Here is a 20,042-nt window from a genome sequence, read left to right on the forward strand (position 1 = left end):
GCATTAGCCTCCTCGGCACTCAGTAACTGGCATCTCCGGGGGCAGCGACATTAGCATCGGCCTCACTGCCTGGCAGAGGGTCACACCGGGAGAACACCACATGGCTGAGGTGTCACAGGGGTAGCAGCTCTCATGGAACTGCAGAGAGTCAGTGTGTGTGGAACAGTACCCCAGTGAGAGTCAGTGTGTGTGGAACTGTGCCATAGTGAGAGCCAGTGACTGTGGAACTAACTGTACCCCAGTGAGAGTCAGTGTGTGTGGAACGCTACCCCAGTAAGAGTCAGTGTGTGTGTAACTGTACCCCAGTGAGAGTCAGTATCTGTGAAACTGTACCCCAGTGAAAGTCAGTGTGTGTGTAACTGTACCCCAGTGAGAGTCAGTGTATGTGGAACTGTACCCTAGTGAGAGTCAGTGTGTGTGGGACTGTACCCCAGTGAGAGTCAGTGTGTGTGGGACTGTACCCCAGTGAAAGTCAGTGTGTGTGTAACTGTACCCCAGTGAGAGTCAGTGTATGTGGAACTGTACCCTAGTGAGAGTCAGTGTGTGTGGGACTGTACCCCAGTGAGAGTCAGTGTATGTGGAACTGTACCCTAGTGAGAGTCAGTGTGTGTGGGACTGTACCCCAGTGAGAGTCAGTGTGTGTGGGACTGTACCCCAGTGAGAGTCAGTGTATGTGGAACTGTACCCTAGTGAGAGTCAGTGTGTGTGGGACTGTACCCCAGTGAAAGTCAGTGTGTGTGGAACTGTACCCCAGTGAGAGTCAGTGTGTGTGGAACTGTACCCCAGTGAAAGTCAGTGTGTGTGGAACTGTACCCCAGTGAAAGTCAGTGTGTGTGGAACTGTACCCCAGTGAGAGTCAGTGTATGTGGAACTGTACCCTAGTGAGAGTCAGTGTGTGTGGGACTGTACCCCAGTGAAAGTCAGTGTGTGTGGAACTGTACCCCAGTGAGAGTCAGTGTGTGTGGAACTGTACCCCAGTGAAAGTCAGTGTGTGTGGAACTGTACCCCAGTGAAAGTCAGTGTGTGTGGAACTGTACCCCAGTGAGAGTCAGTGTGTGTGGAACTGTACCCCAGTGAAAGTCAGTGTGTGTGTAACTGTACCCCAGTGAGAGTCAGTGTGTGTGGAACTGTACCCCAGTGAGAGTCAGTGTGTGTGGAACTGTACCCCAGTGAAAGTCAGTGTGTGTGGAACTGTACCCCAGTGAGAGTCAGTGTATGTGGAACTGTACCCCAGTGAGAGTCAGTGTGTGTAACTGTACCCCAGTGAAAGTCAGTGTGTGTGTAACTGTACCCCAGTGAGAGTCAGTGTGTGTAACTGTACCCCAGTGAGAGTCAGTGTGTGTGAAACTGTACTCCAGTGAGAGTCAGTGTCTGTGGAACCGTAACCCAGTGAGACACACTGTCTGTGGCAATTTACCCCAGTGAGTCTCTATGGAGCTGTACCTCAATGAGAATCAGTGTGTGTGGAACTGTACCCTGGTGAGAGTCAGTGTCTGTGGAACCCGTATCCCAGTAAAAGTCAGTGTCTGTGGCACTGCACCCAAAGAGAGCCAGTGCCTTTGAAACTGTACCCCAGTGAGAGTCAGTGACTGTTGAACTATACCCCAGTGAGAGTCAGTGTGTGTGGAACTGTACCCCACTGAGAGTCAGTAAATGTGAAACTGTACCACAGTGAGAGTCAGTGTCTGTAGAACTGTACCCCAGTGAGAGTTGTCAAGTATTCAACTGTCATTGTAATCCATGTATAAAGTGACCTAAGTTGCACACCTTGAGAACACTGACCACTAGGTGGTGAACTTGTGGGAAACACTCCTAACCTGGACTTTCAGGTATAAAAGGGGAAGCTCCACCCATCTTCTCCACTTCAGTGCTAGTGAATAAAGGTTACTGGTCACAGAGTGACCTTCTCTCAAGTATGGGCCACGTGTGCATTTATACTGTATAGTAAAGACATATTATTGGCGACGAGAAACTGGGATTTAAACCACGCGAGCATGGCCACTAGCAGCACAGATGAGAGGTACTGTGTTGGTGATGATTGGGACGATTTTATTGAGAGACTACAGCAAAGTTTCGTTACTAAGGAATGGCTGAGACAGGATTTGGCCGACAAACGCAGGGTTCATCTCCTGACGGTTTGTGGATCCAGGACGTATTCCCTGATGAAGGACTTTCTAGCGCCAGAGAAGCCGGCGGACAAGACTTTTGAAGAGCTCAGTAAGTTGATCGGGGAACACTTTAAACCGGCACTCAGCATGCACATGGCGAGACACCGGTTTTACACACACCGGCGGCGAGAAGGGCAAAGCGTTCCTGACTTCGTGGCAGACCTCCGGCGACTTGCGAGCCTATGTAAGTTCCCAGATGCATGCAGAGCGGAGATGCTGCGAGACTTTTTTATTGAGGGCATCAGGCACGCTGGGGTTTTCAGGAAACTGATTGAGACCAAAGACTTGACCCTGGAAACTGCGGCTTTGATGGCCCAGACATTTATCTCAGGGGAGGAAGAGATCAGAATGATGTTTGACAAAAATCTTGGTTTAAATGCAGCAAATGGACAGGGAGTCAACATTGTTAACACGGTACACAGTTCTCCAGGCAGACAGGGGCAATCGGACATGCCCGAGCATGTAGTCGAACCCAAAGGGGGAATTCAACAGAGACAATGGCTAGCTGAACGGCGATTCATGCCATCGCAAGGGACAATGCGGCCAGTAATGGGGCCATCAACACCTGTCAATGGTGCGTTTAAGGAGAGTTACAGAGACAGTCAGAGACGATCGACTGGTAATGGACCTTATTGTTTCCAACAACGGCTCATGTTGGCGGTGTGGAGGCAAACACAGCCAGAGCTTGCAGATATCAGCAATATACCTGCAGAAATTGCAATGTCAGTGGTCACTTGGCGGATATGTGCAGGAAGCCTGCAGCTAGGTTGATGTATGAGGAGGACGGGCCCGTGTAAGCACTACGAGGCCAAATGAATACTGGGGGAAATCGCTGGAAGCTGAAGTTCAGCGAGTTCATGTGGAGCACATATACAGTTCATACACCGATAATGATGAAAGTGCTCCTCAATGGCATCCAAGTATTAATGGAGCTAGACACGGGGGCCAATCAGTCCCTGATGAGTATCAAACAGTTTGAAAGGTTGTGGGTGTCCAAGGCCAGGAGGCCAAAATTATTGCTGATTGATGCACAGCTACGGACATATACAAAGGAGATCATTCCGGTGCTCGGCAGCGCCACTGTAGTCATGACCCACAAAGATTCGGAGAACAGGTTGCCACTCTGGATTGTCCCGGGGGATGGTCCCACACTGCTGGGGAGGAGTTGGCTTGCTGTCATGAACTTGAAATGGGGCGATATCAATGCAATTTCTTCTGTGGAGCGAATATCATGCTCACAGGTCCTGGACAAATTTGACTCACTATTTCAACTCGGCATTGGCACTTTCATGAGGACCAAGGTAGTGATTCACATAAACCCGGACGCCAGGCCAGTACACCACAAGGCCAGAGCGGTGCCGTACATGATGCTGGAAAAGATAGAAGGCGAATTGGACCGCCTGCTGAGGGAAGACATCATCTCGCCAGTCGAATTCAGTGACTGGGCGAGCCCGGTTGTGCCGGTGCTCAAGGCGGATGGGTCGGTCAGGATATGTGGTGATTACAAGGCCACCATCAATTGGGTGTCACTCCAAGACCAGTACATGCTACCGAGAGCGGAGGACCTCTTTGCGACGCTATCCGGTGGCAAACTATTTTCAAAATTGGACCTGACCTCAGCTTACATGACCCAGGAGCTGGCGAGTGAGTCGAAGAAGCTGACCACCATCACGACACACAAGGGTTTGTTTGAGTACAGCGTGGGAGGCCTGCCTATGTACAGTGCTCCCAAGGGATGCTGGGATCCCATGGGACTCCAACAGTTACGCCCTCTGGTGGTGGTGTGATACAGGTTGCCAAGGATTACATAGATAACATCACTCCCTCCCAAAGTCAACATTACACTTATTTACAGGGTGAGACGATCTGGGGCTTTTTGCTTACTTGTCGATTGTCTCGGTACAAATGCAGGTGTAGGTGAGTTGGTTGGTTCTTCGCTGGGCTGCTGGGCAGCTGGCCTTGCCGGGTTGCTGGGGATGGTGAGTTCAGCTTTGTGGTCAACCGTGATGTCGGTTGCCACTTTTGTGTGTGTTGGAGGGTCGAATTTGGTGGTGTCCTCTTCGTGGCTGTTTGTGAATCGCAATTTAGTTTGGTCCAAATGATTTCTGCAAGTTAGTCCATTGGCCAATTTGACCTGAAACACCCTACTACCTTCTTTGGCTATGACCGTGCCGGCAAGCCATTTCGGACCATGTCCATAGTTGAGTACAAATACAGGGTCATTGACTTCAATATCGCATGACAAGTTTGCGCAATCGTGGTACATGCTTTGTTGATGTCGCCTGCCCTCGACATGATCATGGAGATCAGGGTGGACAAGAGAGAGCCTTGTTTTGAGTGCCCTTTTCATGAGCAGTTCGGCTATGGGAATCCCGGTGAGCGAGTGGGGTCTGGTGCGGTAGCTGAGCAAGACTCGGGACAGGCAGGTCTGCAGGGAGTCTTCCAACACACGTTTCAAGCTTTGCTTGATGGTTTGGACTGTCCGTCTGCCTGCCCGTTGGATGCAGGTTTGAACAGGGCAGATGTAGGAAATTACCGAAATAGTTGAGGAGCCCCAGGAACGACCGCAGCTCCGTCACGTTCTGTGGTCTCTGCGCGTTCTTGATGGCCTCCGTCTTAGCGTCGGTGGGTCTGGTGCCATCTGCCGCGATTCTTCTTCCTAAGAACTCAACCTCTGGTGCCAGGAAAACACACTTCGAGCATTTCAACCTGAGTCCCATGCAATCTAGCCAACTTAGAACCTCTTCCAGGTTCAGCAAGTGTTCAATGGTATCCCGACCTGTGACCAGTATGTCGTCCTGGAAAACCACAATGCGCCGAACCGACTTTAGCAGGCTGTCCATGTTCCGTTGGAAAATTGCCACGGCCGAACGAATCTCAAATGGGCATCTGTTGTAGATGAACAGACCTTTGTGCGTGTTGATGCAGGTGAGGCCTTTCGAAGATTCCTCCAGCTCCTGCGTCATGTCGGCCAAGGTCAGGTCCAACTTGGTGAACGTCTTTCCTCCAGCCAGGGTAGCAAATAGGTCATCTGCCTTGGGTAGCGGGTTCTGGTCCTGTAGCGAAAAACGGTTAATCGTTACTTTATAGTTCCCACAAATTCTGACCATGCCATCGTTTTTTGAGAACCGGAACAATCGGACTGGCCCACTTGTTGAACTCCACCAGCGCGATGATGCCTTCTCGCTGCAGCCTGTACAGCTCAATTTCCACTTTCTCTTGCATCATATAAGACACCGTCTGTGCCTTGTGGTGGATGGGCTGTGTACCAGGAACCACGTGGATCTGCACCTTCGCCCCCGAGAAACTTCCAATGCCTGGCTAAACAACGGCGGGAATCTGCTCAGAACCTGGGCACATGAAGCGTCGTCGATGGATGAAAGCGCTCGGATGTCGTCCCAGTTCCAGCGGATTTTTCCCAGCCAGCTTTTGCCGAACAGTGTGGGGCCATCCCCTGGCACAATCCATAGTGGGAGTTCGTGCACTGCTCCATGATAGGAGACTTTTACTTCTGCGCTGCCAATAACAGGGATCAGCTCTTTGGTGTAAGTCCTTAGCTTGGTGTGAATTGGGCTAAGCTTGGGCCTGTGTGCTTTGTTGCACCACAGCCTGTCGAAGGCCTTTTTGCTCATTATAGACTGACTCGCACCCGTATCGAGTTCCATGGATAGTGGAATTCCATTCAATTCAACTTTTAACATGATCGGTGAACATTTCGTGGTGAAGGTGTGTATCCCGTACACTTCTGCCTCCTCGATTCGAGTCCAAATTTCAGCCTGATCCACCATGGATCGATTTTCCTCTGCAACGTGGTAGTTTGCAGGGTTCAGCTCCTCTGTACATTCCCTAGAGGTGTCCCATTGTTCCACAGCCTTTGCACGCATAGTGCTTGAAGCGGCATTGATGGGCCCGATGATCACCTCCAAAACGCCAACAAGGTGTTAACTGCCTCGCATTACCGATTGATGGCGGACTCTGGGTCATCTGAGGTCGTGCAGCTGCAGGCGTGTACGTTCTGCCATATGCATTCCTGCTTGAAAACAACGTTACTTTGTGTAGAGTACTAGCTGAAACCTCTTTATACTGCGAAATTTGTTTGGTGTTATTGCTGGTGGACATAAATGCCCTGGCTATCGTTATGGCTTTGCTCAGCTTCGGTGTTTCAACAGTCAATTGTTTGCGAAGGATAACCTCATGGCCAATGCCAAGCAGAAAAAAGTCTCTTAGCATTGTTCATGGAATCCATCGAATTCACAATGTCCTGCAAGGCACCTTAGTTCAGCGACGTAGCTCGCCACTTCCTGGCCTTCCAACCGTTGACACGTGTAGAACCGATACCTCGCCATCAAAACGCTTTCCTTCGGATTTAGGTGCTCCCGGACCAGTGTACACAGTTCTTCATAGGATTTGGTTGTTGGTTTCAGCGGAGCTAGAAGAATCTTCATGAGGCCATAGATTGTCGCCCCACAGATGGTGAGGAGGATCGCCCTTCGTTTGGCAGCATTCTCGTCCCCTTCCAGATCGTTGGCTACGAATATTGGTTGAGTTGCTCCACGAAGGTCTCCCAATTGACCCCTTCGGAGAATTTCTCCAGGATACCAACAGTTCTTTGTATTTTCGCGTGGTTGTTCGTTATCACATCTCCAATTGTTATACTCATATTAAAGTGATACAACTGAGTACTGTATGCAATGAGTAAGTGTGACCTTAGCTCCTTTAATTAAACTCCAGAATGTTAGTACAGGGTGGGAGGCCTGCTTATATACAGTGCTCCCAAGGGATGCTGGGATTCATTGGGACACCAACAGGTAGGCCCTCTGGTGGTGGTGTGATACAGGTTGCCAAGGGTTAGATACATAACAGAACTGTACCCCAGTGAGAGTCAGTGTGTGTGGAACAGTACCCCAGTGAGACTCAGTGTGTGTGGAACTGTACCCCAGTGAGAGGCAGTCTCTGTCGAACTATACCCCAGTGAGATCCAGTGTCTGTAGAATCCATACCCCAGTGAGATTCAATGTCTGAGGAACTACATCCCAATTAGAGTCAGTGTGTGTGGAACTGTGCCCCGGTGACAGTAAGTGTCTGTGGAACTGTACCCCAGTGAGAGTCAGTGACTGTGGAACTAACTCTACCCCAGTGAGAAACAGTCTGTATGGAACTGTACCCCAGTGAGAGTCAGTGTCTCTGGAACTGTACCCCAGTGAGAGTCAGTGTCTGTAGAATATACCCCGTTGAGAGTCAGTGTGTGTGGAACTGTACCCCAGTGAGAGTCAGTGTGTGTGGAACTGTACCCCAGTGAGGGTCAGTGTGTGTGTAACTGTACCCCAGTGAGGGTCAGTGACTGTGGAACTGTACCGCTGTGAGAGTTTATCCATTTTGGTGGCAAAAACAGGAAGGCAGTTTATTATCTGAATGGTGACAAATTAGTAAAAGGAGAGGTGCAACGAGCCCTGGGTGTCATGGTACATCAGTCATTAAAAGTAGGCATGCAGGTACAGCAGGCAGTTCAGAAAACAAATGGCATGTTGGCCTTCATAGCGAGAGGATTTGAGTTTAGGAGCAGGGAGGTCTTACTGCAGTTGTACAGGGCCTTGGTGAGACCACACCTTGAGTATTGTGTGAAGTTTTTGTTATATATGCAGACTATAGATATACTCTCTGTGTAGTCACTGTATAGTTGCATAAGATGGAGATTTGTTTACCTGATGTACTATCAATAAGGTTTACACTGTGTATATACAATGCTGGCACCACTAGAGGATGCAACTGGTGGAGACCAGCGTTTCCTGCCCTAGTGAAAGGGGAGCCACCATGCGGCTGCCTCACTCTGGAGTTACGAATAAAGGACCAAGGTCACTACAGTTTGAGTAAAACACATTGCCTCGTGGAGTCATTCATTGGTACATTACAGATATAACAACTGGCGATGAGAATACGGACTTTCACGCGATTATGGCTACCTTTGGCACATTAAAAGACTTCGCAGAGGGTGATAATTGGGATGCCTTCACGGAAAGGCTCGAGCAATATTTCGTGGGAAACGGACACATCGGCGGAGAAGCACAAGGCTATACCGCTGACCAGTTGTGGGCCCGGGGTCTACCGCATCATCAGCGACTTGCTGGCAGCGACGAAGGTCAAGGATAAGACATACGATGAGCTGACTGAACTAATTTGTGACCAACCAAAACCAAAACAGAGCATCCTCACGGCCAGGCACAGATTCTACACTCACCGCAGACCTGAGGGCCAGGAGATTGCAAAATATGCTGCCGACCTCAGGAGACTTGCGGCATCATGTGATTTTGGCATGCACCTCAATGAAGCATTGCGAGACGTCTTCATTATAGGAATTGGCCACGAGGGCCTCCTTCACAAGCTATTATCTGCCGACACCACAGTCAACCTGCAGAAGACCATCAGCATCAGTCAGTCGTTCATGACCTCGACCTGCAGCACCAAGCAAATTATTCATCCTTTAGACTCAAACCCGGCAAGTACTATACACAGAATGGTGCCTTTCACAGGCAAGACTGCCGAACGTGGCTCTGCCCAGGGCAGAGAATACAGACCTCAAGGTTCCAGAACTCAGAGTCCGCCGAGGGGTGCTAATCGAGTAGCACCATGCTGGCATTGTGGAGGAAACCATAGGGCTCACCAGTGTCGGTTTGCTGAGTACGTATGTAAAGCCTGTAACATGAAGGGCCAACTCCAGCGTATGTGTAAAATAAATATGACTAACCTTCTAGCAGAGGAGTCGGTAGATGACTTTGAATCCAGCGGGGAGTATGATGATTTGGCCAGAGAGGCAGCTCAGCCCCAAGAAGAAGTGTATGGAGTGTATATCTGCACCACCGATTGTCCTCCAGTGAAGATGGAAGTCGAGATAAATGGCGTTCCAATCTTCATGGAAGTGGACACGGGAGCGAGCCAGTCAGTGATGAGCCAGGATGCCTTCGAGGGGCTATGGAACGAAAAATGACCCGAGCTGGTTCCAGTACAGGAAAAGTTGCGCACCTACACCAAGGAGCTGATCCCAGTCCTTGGTAGTGCAGAGTAAGTGTAATCCATAATGGCTTGGTGCACAAGTTATATCTGTGGATTGTTGCAGGTGATGGTCCAATGCTACTTGGAAGAAGATGGATGGAGAAGATCCAGTGGAAATGGGAAGACCTCTTTACTCCAGCAATCGATGTCCCCCATGCTCAGAGGCAGAGCAAAACCTCACCTTCGCTTGGGCCAGGCACCAGAGAACAGACCAGCGCAGCACCTGAGGCACAGACCATCCATCACGACTGTGTGGCAATGTTCTGACCGGAACGACCTAAAAGTAGCTTTCCGGCTCCAGTGGCAGGACTCCTGGGGAGGAAGATCGAATTCACAGGCACTCTTTCAGCTTTTGTGGCAGAATTGCGGGAGAGAAGGATCAAGGCAGTCAACCTCGAGGACAGAGGCAAGATGGCATCCCTGCTGCAGCGAGGTGCAGCGTGGCTGAAAGAAAAGATGGCAAAGGCCAGACCACGAGGTGCAATGCTGAGGGACCAACACATGGTGTCTAACAGAGGATTTGTTTGGGGTAAAGCCAGCAGGGTTCTCTCAAAGGAGACCTGCAACCAACTGAAATTAAAGAGATATTATATGCATGGCAATCAATTAATGAACTGATTAAGATTGTGAAAAAAATGTTGTTGTGAGATGTCAGTACTATTCCTAATGTAAAGAACAAAATGCTATTGTGAGATGTTGGGAATAGAGTGTCCCCAAAAGTAGCAAGCGAGCGAATTCAGGAGGGTGAAGGCACTGATCCTGATACCCTGCCCAGGTCTATCCCATGCTGCAGGCACCTGATGGCACTATTCGCCACGGACCTGGAAATGAAAACGGCGCCAATACACATAGTCAGCCGCCGTTGCCCACCACCCGGGTGGAGACGGCGCAGCCCCCAGACCCAGTCACTACCTCGGCCATGTCCGGAGCGAAAGGTCAGAATCAATGAGTTCTACAAACGGGACCTGGAACAGCCAGTTTCCAACACTGCCCACCACTAGGCAACGGCAAAGGCCCTGAGTCCTGGCAAGGTGAGTGAACCAAGCCCACCCGGCTAGCAGGGGGCGCAGCGTCGGCATCAGGCGACTAGGACCCCATCCGGTTGCTCTGAAACTAGTGTCCTCGCATACCTGTACTGCTACCTCAGTACTGACCATGACGGAACTAATTATGCAATCCCAATCCGGGCACACGACCCTAAAACATAACTGATGTAAGTCACTGAACCAAGATGTTATGATACAAACTGTAAAAAAAAATATTTTCTTCCTTTCTTTGTACTTGCACTGTGTCTGATCCTGTATGTTAATGTAACGGGCCAGCTGCATGATCTCATGGGGAGGGTGGGGGAAATGGATGTATGTAGCCATGGACACACATATGGATCACACCCAGAATCCTCTGGAACATCCACTGCATCATCGAACCATCCAAACTGGTAACCACTACCCAACGTTGTGGCAAAAGGACTTGGGGGTTAACGGGGAGAGAACCAAGCCAAAGCACAGTCAGGGTGCAAGGGCTATTGGCACTTAGGTCTGGGGAGAGCTAAGCCAGAGCACATAGTGCAAAGGTAATTGGCATAAAGGACTTGGGGGAGAGTGATGTTATATACGCAGACTATAGATATACTCTCCTCTCTGTGTAATCACTGTATAGTTGCATAAGATGGAGACTTGTTTACCTGATGTACTATCAATAACGTTTACGCTGTGTATATACTATGCTGGCACCACTAAAGGGTGCAACTGGTGGAGACCGGGGTTTCCTGCCCTAGTGGCAGGGGCTGTATAAAAGGGTAACCACCATGCGGCTGCCTCACTCTGGAGATACCAATAAAGGACCAAAGTCACTACAGTTTGAGTACAACGCATTGCCTCATGGAGTCATTCATAAGTATATGACAGACATAACAGTTTTGGCCTCCTAATCTGAGGAAGAACATTCTTGCTATTGAGGGAGTGCAGCAAAGGTTCACCAGACAGATTCCTGAGATGGCAGGACTGACATACGAAGAAAGACTGAATCGACTAGGCTTATATGACATATGAGGAGAGACTGGATCAACTGGGACTGGATCAACATCACTACCCACCCCCCAAAGTCAAAGTGAAAACTATTTACAAGGTGAGGCGGTGGGGAACCTTTCTTTCCCTGGTGGACCGTATCGATACAAATGTCTGTTCTGGTGTGTTGGCTGTGCCCTCGCTGGGCTGGCGTGTTGTTGGCCCTGCAGGGCTGCTGGGTGAGCCTGGCCTTGCTGGGCTATTGAGCGTGATGGGTTCAATTTCCTGGTCCGGGGTGATGTCGTTGATCCTTTGGGTGTGTGTTGTGGGCTCAAAAAAGATGGTGTCTGCTGTGGGTTGTTCAGGGCAGTCTGTGAACTGCAGCCTCGTTTGGTCCAGGTGCTTTCTGCAAATTTGTCCATTGTCTAGTTTGACTACAAACACCTACTCCCTTCTTTAGCTATCACCGTGCCCACGATCCACTTGGGGCCATGTCCATAGTTTAGCACATACACAGGGTCATTCAGATCAATTTCCCGTGACACAGTGGCGCGACCATCGTTTACATTTTGTTGCTGCCACCTGCTCTCTACCTGATCATGCAGTTTGGAGTAGACCAGCGAGAGTCTGGTTTTAAGTGTCCTTTTCATGAGTAGCTCAGCCGGGGGCACCCCTGTCAGCGAGTGGGGTCTCGTGCGGTAGCTGAGCAGTACTCGGGACAGGCGGGTTTGGAGTGAGCCTTCTGTGACTCGTTTAAGGCTCTGTTTGATGGTGTGTACTGCCCGCTCTGCCTGCCCATTGGAGGCTGGTTTAAACGGGGCCGAGGTGACATGTTTGATCCCATTGCGGGTCATGAATTCTTTAAATTCGGCACTGGTGAAACATGGCCCATTGTCACTGACCAGTATGTCAGGCAGGCCGTGGGTGGCAAACATGGCCCTCAGGCTTTCAATGGTGGTGGTGGCGGTGCTTCCCGACATTATTTCACATTCAATCCATTTTGAAAAAGCCTCCACCACCACGAGGAACATTTTACCGAGAAACGGGCCCGCATAGTCGACATGGATCCTCGACCATGGTCTGGAGGGCCAGGACCACAAACTTAGTGGTGCCCCTCTGGGCGCATTGCTCAACTGAGCACATACGCTGCATTGCCGTACACAGGACTCTAAGTCAGAGTCGATACCAGGCCACCACAAGTGGGATCTGGCTATCACTTTCATCATTACTATACCCGGGTGTGTGCTGTGGAGATCCAAGATGAACGTCTCCCTGCCCTTTTTGGGTAGCACTATGCGGTTACCCCACAACAGGCAGTCTGCCTGAATGGACAGCTCGTCCTTTCGCCGCTGGAACGGCTTGATTAGCTCTTGCATTTCAACGGGGATGCTGGCCCAGCTCCCATGCAGTACACAGTTTTTTACTAGGGACAGCAGAAGATCTTGGCTGGTCCAAGTCCTAATCTGGCGGGCCGTGACAGGTGATTTATCATTTTCAAACGCTTCCATGACCATTAACAAGTCTGCGGACTGCGCCACCATCAACAAGTTTTCAGGCTGCACCATTTCCACCCCGGTAGCTGACTAAAAGCATCCGCACAGTTCTCGGTGCCTGGCCTGTGGCGGATGGTATAGTTATACGCTGATAGCGCGAGTGCCCACCTTTGTATGCGGGCTGAAGCATTTGTATTTATCCCCTTGTTTTCAGCGAACAGGGATATGAGAGGCTTGTGATCGGTTTCCAGCTCAAATTTGAGGCCAAACAGGTACTGATGCATTTTCTTTACCCCGAACACACATGCTAATGCCTCTTTCTCAATCATGCTGTTGGCCCTCTCGGCCTTAGACAAGCTCCTGGAAGCATAGACGACAGATTGCAACTTCCCCGCAACGTTGGCTTGTTGTAATACACACCCGACTGCATAAGACGACGCATCACATGCTAGCACAAGTATTTTACACGGGTTATACAATACAAGCAGCTTGTTCGAGCATAAAATGTTTCTGGCTTTCTCAAAAGCAATTACTTGTTTTTTTCCCCATACCCAGTTCTCACCTTTATGCAATAACACATGAGGGGCTCTAAAAGCGTGCTTAATCCCGGTAGGAAGTTACCAAAATAGTTGAGGAGTCCCAGGAACAACCGCAGCTCCGTGACATTCTGCGGCATTCCTGATAACCTCTGTCTTGGCGTCTGTGGGCCGAATGCCGTCCGCCGCGATCTTTCTCCCCAAAAACTCCACTTCTGTTGCCATGAAGATACATTTCGACCTCTTCAGCCGCAGCCCTACACGATCCAGTCGCTGGAGGACGTCCTCCAGGTTTTGTAGGTGCTCGACGGTGTTCCAGCCCATGACCAATATGTCGTCCTGAAAAACCACCGTGCGTGGTACCGACTTGAGTAGACTCTCCATGTTTCTCTGGAAGATCGCTGCAGCCGACCGAATTCCAAACGGGCATCTGTTGTCGATGAACAGTCCCTTGTGCATGTTGATGCAGGTGAGGACCTTTGAAGACTCCTCCAGCTCCTGCGTCAAGTAGGCCGAAGTCAGGTCGAGCTTGGTGAACATCTTGCCTCCTGCCAGCATCGCAAATAGGCCGTCTGCCTTAGGTAGCGGGTATTGGTCCTGTAGAGAGAAACGATTAATAGTTACTTTATAATCGCCGCAAACCCTGACCGTGCCATCACTTTTGAGTGCTGGAACAATCGGGCTGGCCCACTCGCTGAATTCCACTGGGGAGATGATGCCCTCGCGTTGCAGCCTGTCCAGCTCGATTTCCACTCTCACCCTCATCATGTGAGGTACCGCTCGCGCCTTGTGGTGAATGGGTCATGCCTCTGGGACCAAGTGGATCCGCACCTGAACACAATATCCCAGGTGAGGCCTCACTAAGGCCCTGTACACTGCAGTAAAACCTCCCGGCTCCTATACTCAAAACACCTAGCTATGAAGGCCAACATACCATTTGCCGCCTTCACCGTCTGCTGTACCTGCATGCCAACTTTCAATGACTGATGTACCATGACACCCAGGTCTCGTTGCACCTCCCCTTTTCCAAATCTGCCGCCATTCAGATAATATTCTGCCTTCGTGTTTTTGCCCCCAAAGTGGATAACCTCACAACTATCCACATTGTACTGCATCTGCCATGCATTTGCCCACTCACCTAACCTGTCCAAGTCACCCTGCAGTTCTCCTCACAGCTCACACCGTCACCCAGTTTAGTGTCATCTGCAAACTTGGAGATATTACACTCAATTCCTTCATCCAAATCATTAACGTACAATGTAAACAGCTGGGGCCCCAGCACAGAACCTTGCGGCACTCCACTAGTCACTGCCTGCCATTCTGAAAAGGCCCCGCTTATCCCGATTCTCTGCTTCCTGTCTGCCAACCAGTTCTCTATCCACGTCAGTACATTACCCCCAATACCATGTGCTTTAATTTTGCACACCAATCTCTTGTGGGGACCTTGTCAAAAGCCTTTTGAAAGTCCAAATACACCACATCCACTGGTTCTCCCTTGTCCACTCTACTAGTTACATCCTCAAAAAATTCCAGAAGATTTCTCAAGCAAGATTTCCCTTTCATAAATCCAAATGCGCTGTTATTTCATCTTTAATAATTGATTCCAACATTTTCCCCACTACTGATGTCAGGCTAACCGGTCCATAATTACCTGTTTTCTCTCTCCCTCCTTTTTTAAAAAGTGGTGTTACATTAGCTACTCTCCAGTCCATAGGAACTGATCCAGAGTCGATAGACTGTTGGAAAATGATCACCAATGCATCCACTATTTCTAGGGCCACTTCCTTAAGTACTCTGAGATGCAGACTATCAGGCCCCGGGGATTTATCGGCCTTCAATCCCATCAATTCCCCTAACACAATTTTCCGCCTAATAAGGATATACTTCAGTTCCTCCTTCTTACTAGACCCTCGGTCCCCTAGTACTTCCGGAAGGTTATTTGTTCTCCCTTCGTGAAGACAGAACCAAAGTATTTGTTTAATTGGTCTCCCATTTCTTTGTTCCCCATTATAAATTCACCTGAATCTGACTGCAAGGGACCTACGTTTGTCTTCACTAATCTTTTTCTCTTCACATATCTATAGAAGCTTTTGCAGTCAATTTTTATGTTATGGCAAGCTTCCTCTCATGCTCTATTTTCCCCCTCCTAATTAAACCCTTAGTCCTCCTATGCTGAATTCTAAATTTCTCCCAGTCCTCAGGTTTGCTGCTTTTACTGGCCAATTTATATGCCTCTTCCTTGAATTTAACACTATCCTTAATTTCCCTTGTTAGCCACGGGTGAGCCACCTTCCCCATTTTATTTTTACTCCAGACAGGGATGTACAATTGTTGAAGTTCATCCATGTGATCTTTAAATGTCTGCCATTGCCTATCCACCGTCAACCCTTTAAGTATCATTTGCCAGTCTATTCTAGCCAATTCACCTCTCATACCATCGAAGTTACCTTTTCATAAGTTCAGGACCCTAGCTCTGACCGGAACTGTACCCCAGTGAGTGCCATTAACTTTGGAACTCCACCGCAGTGAGATTCAGTGTGTGTGGATCTGTACCCCAATCAGAGTCAGTGTCTGTGGAACAGTACCGCAGTGAGAGTCAATGTCTGTGGAATTAACTGTATCCCAGTGAGAGGCAGTGTGTGTGGAACTATCTTTACCTCAGTGAGAGTCAGTGTCTGTGGAATTGTACCCCAGTGAGAGTCAGTATATGTGGAACTGTACCCAAGTGAGTGTCAGTGTCTGTGGAACTGTACCCCAGTGAGATTCAGTGTCGCTGGGACTGTACCCCAGTGAGAGTAAGTGTGTGTGGACCATTATGCCAATGAGAGAAATGTCTGTCGTACCCCAGTGAGAGCCAGTGCCTTGGAACCCAGACCCCACTGAGTGTCAGTGCCTGTGGAACAGTACCCCAGTGAGAGTTAGTGTGTGTGGAACTGTAACCCAGTGAGAGTCCGTGAATGTGGAACTAACTGTAGCCCAGTGAGAGTCAGTGTCTGATGAACTGTTCCCCAGTGAGGGTCAGTGTGTGTGGAACTGTACCCCAGTGAGATTCAGTGAATATAGAACTAACTGTACCCCAGTGAGAGTCAGTGACTGTGGAACTAACTGTATTCCAGTGAGAGTCAGTGTATGTGGACTGTATCCCAGTGAGTGTCAGTGTGTGTGGGACTGTACACCAGTGAGAGTCAGTAAATGTGGAACTGTACTCCAATGAGAGTCAATGTGTGCGGAACTGTACCCCAGTGAGAGTCAGTGTGTGTGGGACTGTACCCCAGTGAGATGCAGTGTGTGTGAACTGTACCCCAGTGAGAGTCAGTGTGTGTGGAACTGTACCCCAGTGAGTGTCAATGTGTGTGGAACTGTATTCCAGTGAGAGTCAGTGTGTGTGGAACTGTACCCCAGTGAGAGTCAGTGTGTGTGGGACCGTACCCCAGTGAGAGTCAGTGTCTCTGGAACTGTATTCCAGTGAGAGTCAGTGTGTGTGGAACTGTACCCCAGTGAGAGTCAGTGTGTGTGGGACCCGTACCCCAGTGAGAGTCAGTGTGTGTGGGACTGTACCTCAGTGAGAGTCAGTGTGTGTGGAACTGTACCCCAGTGAGAGTCAGTGTCTGTGAACTGTACCCCAGTGAGTGTCAGTGTGTGTGGAACTAACTGTTTCCTAGTGAGAGTCAGTGTATGTGGACTGTATCTCAGTGAGTGTCAGTGTGTGTGGGACTGTACCCCAGTGAGATTCAGTGTCCCTCGAACTGTACCCCAGTGAGAGTCAGTAAATGTGGAACTGTACCCCAGTGAGAGTCAGTGTGTGTGGAACTGTACCCCAGTGAGAGTCAGTGTGTGTGGAACTGTACCCCAGCGAGAGTCAGTGTGTGTGGAACTGTACCCCAGTGAGAGTCAATGCCCCTGGAACTGTACCCCAGTGAGAATCAGTGTATGTGGAACTGTACCCCAGTGAGAGTCAGTGTTTCTAGAATGTACCCCAGTGAGAGTCACTGTCTGTAGAACTGTGTGCCAGTGAGAGTCAGTGTGTGTGGAACTGTATTCCAGTGACAGTCAGATTCTGTGGAACGGTATTCCAGTGAGTCTGTGTCTTGGAACTGTACCCTAGTGAGTGTTTGCAAATGTAGAAATGTACCACAGTGAGGGTCAGTGTGTGTGCAACTGTACCCCAGGGAGAATCAGCGTCTTTGGAACTGTACTCCAGTGAAAGTCTGTGTCTGTAGATCTGTACCCCAGTGAGAGTCAGTGTGTGGAACTTAATGCCAATGAGAGTCAGTACATGTGGAACTGTACCTCAATGAGAGTAATTGTTCGTGGAACTGTACCCCAGTGAGAGTCAGCACCTATAGAACATTACCCCAGTGAGTCTCAGATTCTGTGGAACTGTACCCCAGTGAGAGTCAATAAATTTGGAACTGCATCCCAGTGAGAGTCAATAAATGTGGAACTGTACCCCAGTGAGAGTCAATAAATGTGGAACTGTATCCCAGTGAGAGTCAATAAATGTGGAACTGTATCCCAGTGTGAGTCAATAAATGTGGAACTGTATCCCAGTGAGAGTCAATAAATGTGGAACTGTATCCCAGTGAGAGTCAATAAATGTGGAACTGTATCCCAGTGAGAGTCAATAAATGTGGAACTCTACCCCAGTGAGAGTCAATAAATGTGGAACTGTACCCCAGTGAGAGTCAAAAAATGTGGAACTGTATCCCAGTGAGAGTCAATAAATGTGGAACTGTACCCCAGTGTGAGTCAATAAATGTGGAACTGTATCCCAGTGAGAGTCAATAAATGTGGAACTGTACCCCAGTGAGAGTCAATAAATGTGGAACTGTATCCCAGTGAGAGTCAATAAATGTGGAACTGTATCCCAGTGAGAGTCAATAAATGTGGAATTGCACCCCAGTGAGAGTCAGTATGTGTGGAACTGTATCCCAGTGAGAGTCAGTGTCTGTAGAACTGTACCCCAGTGAGTGTCAGTGTGTGTGGAACTGTACCCCAGTGAGAGTCAGTGTGTGTGGGACCCATACCCCAGTGAGAGTCAATAAATGTGGAACTGTATCCCAGTGAGAGTCAATAAATGTGGAATTGCACCCCAGTGAGAGTCAGTATGTGTGGAACTGTATCCCAGTGAGAGTCAGTGTCTGTAGAACTGTACCCCAGTGAGTGTCAGTGTGTGTGGAACTGTACCCCAGTGAGAGTCAGTGTGTGTGGGACCCATACCCCAGTGAGAGTCAATAAATGTGGAACTGTACCCCAGTGAGAGTCAATAAATGTGAAACTGTATCCCAGTGAGAGTCAATGTGTCTGTAACTGTACCCCAGTGAGTGTCAGTGTGTGTGGAACTGTACCCCAGTGAGAGTCAGTGTGTGTGGAACTGTATCCCAGTGAGAGTCAGTGTCTGTAGAACTCTACCCCGGTGAGATTCCGTGTCTGTGGAACTGTATTCCAGTGAGAGTCAGTGTGTGTGGAACTGTACCCCAGTGAGAGTCAGTGTGTGTGGAACTGTACCCCAGTGAGAGTCAGTGTGTGTGGAACTGTACCCCAGTGAAAGTCAGTGTGTGTGGAACTGTGCCCCAATGAGTGTCAGTGTCTGTGGAACTGTATTTCAGTGAGAGTCAGTTTCTGTGGAACGGTGTTCCGGTGAGAGTCATTGCATGTGGAACTGCACCTCAATGAGAGTCATTGTTCATGGAACTGTACCCCAGTGAGAGTCAGTGCCTGTAGAACATTACCCCAGTGAGTCTCAGATTCTGTGGAACTGTACCCCAGTGAGAGTCAGTTCCTGTGGAACTTTACTCCAGTGAGTCTCAGATTCTGTGGAAATGCACCTCAGTGAGAGTCAGTGTGTGTGGAACTGTACCCCAGTGAGAGTCAATAAATGTGGAACTGTACCCCAGTGAGAGTCAATAAATGTGGAACTGTACCCCAGTGAGAGTCAATAAATGTGGAACTGTATCCCAGTGAGAGTCAATGCATGTGGAATTGCACCCCAGTGAGTGTCAGTGTGTGTGGAACTGTATCCCAGTGAGAGTCAGTGTCTGTGGAACTGTATCCCAGTGAGAGTCAGTGTCTGTAGAACTGTACCTCAGTGAGTGTCAGTGTGTGTGTTACTGTACCCCAGTGAGAGTCAGTGTGTGTGGGACCCGTACCCCAGTGAGAATCAATAAATGTGGAACTGTACCCCAGTGAGAGTCAATAAATGTGGAACTGTATCCCAGTGAGAGTCAATGTGTCTGTAACTGTACCCTAGTGAGTGTCAGTGTGTGCGGAATTGTACCCCAGTGAGAGTCAGTGTGTGTGGAACTGTACCCCAGTGAGAGTCAATGTGTCTGTAACTGTACCCTAGTGAGTGTCAGTGTGTGCGGAACTGTATCCCAGTGAGAGTCAGTGTGTGTGGAACTGTACCCCAGTGAGAGTCAATGTGTGTGGAACTGTACCCCAGTGAAAGTCAGTGTGTGTGGAACTGTACCCCAGTGAGAGTCAGTGTTGTGGAACTGTATCCCAGTGAGAGTCAGTGTCTGTAGAACTGTACCCCAGTGAGTGTCAGTGTGTGTGGAACTGTACCCCAGTGAGAGTCAGTGTGTGTGTAACTGTACCCCAGTTAGTTTCAGTGTGTGTGAACTGTACCCCAGTGAGTGTCAGTGTGTGTGGAACTGTACCCCAGTGAGAGTCAGTGTGCGTGGAACTGTACCCCAGTGAGAGTCAGTGTGTGTGGAACTGTACCCCAGTGAGTGTCAGTGTGTGTGGAACTGTACCCCAGTGAGAGTCAGTGTCTGTGAACTGTACCCCAGT

General features: G+C 49.4%; 1 protein-coding gene across 13 annotated transcripts in view; it reads left to right on the plus strand.

Annotated features, from left to right (window-relative positions):
• The window catches only part of maptb (microtubule-associated protein tau b), a 677,874-nt gene that overhangs the window by 159,227 nt on the left and 498,605 nt on the right, over positions 1-20,042 (plus strand). The window lies entirely within an intron of this gene.

The sequence above is a fragment of the Pristiophorus japonicus genome, chromosome 21 (assembly GCF_044704955.1).
Source record: "Pristiophorus japonicus isolate sPriJap1 chromosome 21, sPriJap1.hap1, whole genome shotgun sequence".
NCBI classification, from domain to species: domain Eukaryota; kingdom Metazoa; phylum Chordata; class Chondrichthyes; family Pristiophoridae; genus Pristiophorus; species Pristiophorus japonicus.